This window comes from Ambystoma mexicanum, chromosome 5q, assembly GCF_040938575.1.
Source record: "Ambystoma mexicanum isolate Mex_15411 chromosome 5q, UKY_AmexF1_1, whole genome shotgun sequence".
In the NCBI taxonomy this organism is placed as follows: domain Eukaryota; kingdom Metazoa; phylum Chordata; class Amphibia; order Caudata; family Ambystomatidae; genus Ambystoma; species Ambystoma mexicanum.
This window is the reverse complement of record NC_090933.1, coordinates 607,390,346-607,395,774: the sequence shown is the minus strand read 5'-3', so window position 1 is coordinate 607,395,774 and position 5,429 is coordinate 607,390,346.

The following is a 5,429-nucleotide window of genomic DNA, read 5'->3' as shown; positions in this document are numbered from 1 at the left end:
GAATCAGTGATGACTCCATAGGATTTCTCACACCCCATTTGTTAGACATACCCTGTACCAAACCACACAAGACCCATAGACTAGAAAGGTCACACAAGATGTTTATCCCCATCTTTGCACAATGTAATAACAACATATGCCTTCAAGGAGTTATCACCTTTCAGAAAAATATACAAACGTGCAAACACAGCTCATCAACATCACGTAAATAGACAATCCCACAAACGACGTTAGTATCAGTACGATCCAACAAGTTTACAAAATTCAACATGATTTCATAACTCTGCCTCACAGGAGGAATCCTCCAGGCATTCCAACTGCTCACAATCTCGAAGGAAACTGAACAGTCCGGCATTGGGACATTATTGACAGTACAACCCATCAAATTCACAAAATTCAACTGAATGTAATAGCTCACCCTCTGAGAAGGAATCCATATGGATTCCTACCACTCACAGTCTTCACAAAACACTGTCATCAGTTCTCCCTAGTACTGTCATGATGCCCGCTCCCGGGGAGCCGGTTCAAGCCCTGCGACTCCGAAAGCGGACATCCAGTCCCCAAGGAAGGACCCAGCAACCCCATATAGGGGCCCTTTGGACAGTGTCCTGGCGCCCATGGCGCCAGGCTCATAAAAGACATCAGTCCTGGCGCCATAGGCGCCAGGCTCATTATGGGAGTGCTTGGGTGCACTTACCTGATGCAGACTATGCTGCAGGATCCCGGCCTCCTTGAGGCCTGAAAGGAATTACTTTACCTGTGGGACTAATTTACCATCCGGGCGTGGTCGGGGAAGGATACATACCTGATTGGAGGAAGGATATATACCTGGAACTTCTTCCAAGGTTATTTAAAACCCACCCGAACAGCCACACGTGCTTCGCGTTGTTCTGCATCTAGCAGCTGGACGCTCACCGTGTCTGCTCCTGCATCCTGACTTCTGCCACGCCTGCCAGCATCCTGGATCACCTGCAAAGGAAGAGAAGAAGAGAACAGAAGAAGGAAAAGTCCTTACCTGCTAAAACCGCATCCCGGAGACATCTCGCCGACAATCCTGAAAAGGAAGACTTTTATTTAAAAGCTCATCGCGTCGATCGCTGCAGCGCCTCATTCCACTCACCTTTACAGGGCGCCTCCATGTTCAGCAGCGATCATCCGTATTCGCAGTCACGCCCCAGCGCCTAGGGAGAAAAAAGACCAGAACAAAAGGTGAGAGAGAGAAGGGAATAAGGAAAGCTAAATCTCCATGTTAAGACTTACCTGTTGATTCATTCCCTCTCCATTTCGGGTCCGCGCCGCATCCTGGCATTTCCGGACCCCGGCCCCTAAGGGGAAAAAGAGACATCAGCGTTAATGAGCGAATGAAAAGACATTACCAAAAAACGCTTATTAAAGACTTACCTGATTTCTACAAGGATTTCACCTCTCATCTCGGGTCGGTTCCTGTTCCCCGGCATTCCGTACCCCGGCCCCTATGGGGAAAAAGACACTAGCATTAGTACATTAATGCATGGACACAAGGGGAACCTCTTATCAAAAAAACTTACCTGGAAGCCAAGCAAGTTTGGTTCTCACCAATCCGAAAATCCAGTGAAGTAACTTGATACCAACGCGCCCCTGCATCAGAAGCAGGATGGAGAGCTCGTCCTTCCAGACCCTAAGGTGAGACGCTACGAGGAATCACAGAAGGGTTTCGAGGAGGGTGAGAGGGGAAAGTGGGAGGCCGATTGCATTACCCCGCAGACAGTTTATCCCCTATTTTTCGCCTACAGAAGGATACTTCTGCGAGCCAGACAAGCCAGATTTGGGGGCCCGGTCCAGTCCGTCTTCCGAACCCTGCGCATCACCTTAGAAGAGGTCACAGCAGCGCGAACCAGGCCAGCGCCTCCGTGGGAGTCAGGTGAGCGTTACAGAACGCAAAGCCTTCCTACAAATTCCCACCCAGGCGCTATGGAAAGTTCTGAGACTGATCAGTTGGCCCAATTACTGGGGGAATTACGGGCCGAAGTACATGCCGCTCGTCAAGAGACTAATGCCCTCAGGAGGGAATTAATAATATCAAAGGAAAGAACTGATGACCTGGCCAGACAGCTTTTGCAAGGTCAAGCTGGGCAAACTCCTCTACCCGGTGCCGGAGGGAACCCCGCTCCTGTGGTTCCCAGTAACCCTGTGCAGATTAATCTACCTGGAAATATGCCGCTGGCCCCACCCGAACGCTTTGCTGGGGACCCCAAACGATTTGCCGTATTCATGAATCAGTGTCGTTTGCACTTCCTATGCAGTCCTGGGGCCTTCCCTAATGATCAGACCAAGGTAGCCTTTGTATTGTCATATCTCAGCGGCATCGCTGACGATTGGTCAGTTCCACTGGTTACTCAAGATGACCCGATTCCCTGTGATTTTCAAAGGTTTCAAGCAAGCATGGAAAGGTTATTTGCTCGACACTCTCAGGGGCAGGCTCTGGATGACGAACTTCTATCCCTGCGACAGGGCAATCAGGACCTCCTATCCTATATTGCAACCTTTAATAGACTAATTGTGGAAACGGGATGGCCAGAGGATAAAAGAGTCACGTTGTTTTATTGAGGCCTACGCGGAGAACTTAAAGATGTCTTGGCCCAAGTTGTAAATCCGCCCCAAGAATGCACAGAGTATATAGACTTAGTGGTCCAATTGGATCACAGACTTCAAAACAGAAAAGCAGATTGGTCCAGGTTTGAGACCCGGGTGTTGGTCAAGACCCATGCTAATCCCAAGGGAGTTGATGTCTCTGAGCCTATGCAAACTGGAGGAGTTAAAGGACCCTTAACTCAAAAGGAACGTGAAAGGAGGCGGGAGTTAAAATTATGTCTTTATTGTGGGAATTCTGGACACTTTCTACGAGATTGCCCGGCAAAACTGCCCCGAAAGGCGGTAGGAGCCGCTGATAAAAACCATGAAGACTCTGTTTCGGGAAACGACTCCGCCCGACAAGTGTAGGGGTCCGCTTGCCGAGCTTGAAAACTAACTCTCAGACCTCGCATTTCATTGTGCCAATGGTTCTCGTAGATCCAGAACAGCCTAAGCCGTTGCATGCAATAAAGGCATACATCGATAGTGGGGCTATTGGAAACTATGCGGATCGTGAATTGGTCTCTAGGATTAACCTCCCTCTCCGTCCTAAAACCAGCAAAGATGTCATCACCACAGTCGATGGAACTGAAATTGCCTCTGGACCGGTAACACATTCCACTACTGAGGTGACTCTTATTGGTCCCGACGGCCATCGGGAGGGTGTTGTGTTTGATGTAATCAAGGATCCACTGTTTCAGGTTATTCTTGGAATCCCTTGGTTAGAGGCACATAATCCTCGAATTGATTGGCGAGCTAAGAGAATAACCTTCTCGGATTGTACACAAACCTGCTACCCAAAAAACCTGAAGATTAATCTAGCATCTCTAACCTCAGCCTCCATGCAACTACCTCCGGAATACCAAGACTTTCAGGACGTCTTCCAAAAGGAACAGGCCAACACGTTACCTCCTCACAGATCGTACGATTGCCAAATCGATCTGGTGCCCGGTGCATAACCCCCTTGTAGCAGGATCTATGCCCTTACTGAACCTGAGAATCTGCATTTGAGACAATATTTGGATTAATACCTAGCTAATGGTTTTATTCGCCCGTCAAAGTCCCCGGCATCCTCGGCTTTGTTCTTCGTGCCCAAAAAAGAAGGCAACCTTAGTACTTGTATCGATTACCGCGCATTGAACCAGATAACGGTTAAAAACCGTTATCATCTGCTTCTGATCCCTGAACTCCTTGACCAGGTGAAGGACGCTTGCATATACACCAAGTTAAATCTCCGGGGGGCTTATCATCTGGTACGAGTTAAAGAAGGCGACGAATGGAAAGCTGCCTTCCGTACTAAATACGGATTATTCGAGTACCAGGTGATGCCTTTCGGATTGTGTAACGCGCCGGCTGCCTTCCAATACTTCATGAATGATGTCCTTCGGGAACTCATCGATGTTTGTGTTGTCGTATATATCGATGACATTCTGGTGTACTCCTCTTCGGAATCTGATCACAGAAAACATGTTAGGGCAGTACTTGAAAAACTGCGCCAACACAAACTATTTGCTAAATTGGAGAAATGTGTTTTCCATACCACAGAAGTCGAGTTTCTAGGTTTCATCCTGACACCCAAAGGAGTCCGAATGGACTCAAGAAAAGTGGATGCCATCCTCAAATGGCCATCACCTAGCTCTGTAAAAGGGGTTCAAAGCATGCTCGGCTTTGCCAATTTCTATCGCAGGTTTATCCCGGAATTCTCACGCGTGGTACAACCCATTACTGCACTCTTGAGGAAAAATAAACGTTTTGAATGGTCTGAAGAAGCCGAGCAGGCCTTTCAGGATTTAAAAGCTAGGTTTACCTCTGCACCTATATTGAAACACCCACGTCCAGATCTCCCTTATGTCGTCGAGACTGACGCATCCAGCCTAGCCATGGGAGCTGTCCTGTCCCAAAGAGATCCCGAAACCAACCAAATGCATCCCGTAGCATTTTGGTCCAGAAAATTCTCGGCACCCGAGGTTAATTATGCAATCACGGACAAAGAACTGTTAGCCATTAAGTCCGCTTTTGAAGCCTGGCGGCATTATCTGCTTGGCGCTCGACATACCATCACAGTGATCACTGATCACCGGAATTTACAGTATTTGAAAACCGCCAAGGCTCAGTCATCACGGCAGCTTCGATGGGCTTTGTTTTTCGCTGAATTTGATTTCGTGATTACCTATCGACCTGGCTGCAAGAATGGCAAAGCAGACGCCTTATCCCGAATTGGAATGGGAGAATCTGATACAAACTCAGAACCAGTACCAATAATTCCCGAACAGAGGATTCTAGGCATGACTTCGTTACAGACGCTTGAAGACATTCAAGCCAGAGTGAAACAACTCCTGGACCCTACAACCTTACAGGATTAGATACAAAAGGGATCAGACTTTACCATAGATAATGGTTTACCTTATTTCCAAGGACGCTTATTCCTGCCACATAAGGAATTACACGAACTGGTTATTTCCGGTTATCATGATACATTAATAGAGGGGCACCCTGGTATTGCCAAGACAGAGGAAAAGGTGAAATGACAATTTTGGTGGCCCTCTTGGCGAAAAGATGTTAAATCTTTTGTTATGTCCTGTGGTGTTTGCGCCCAAAATAAAAGTCAAAAGAAAAGACCAGCCGGTCTCCTTCAACCTCTAGACATACCGCCAGCACCCTGGCACACCCTATCAATGGATTTTATTACAGACCTGCCTCCTTGTTCGGGGTACAATACTATTCTGGTAATTGTGGATTTGTTTTCCAAAATGGCCCACTTTATTCCTTTGAAAAGTTTACCTTCAGCTTCTGTCCTAGCCAAAGAATTCCTCGAAAAA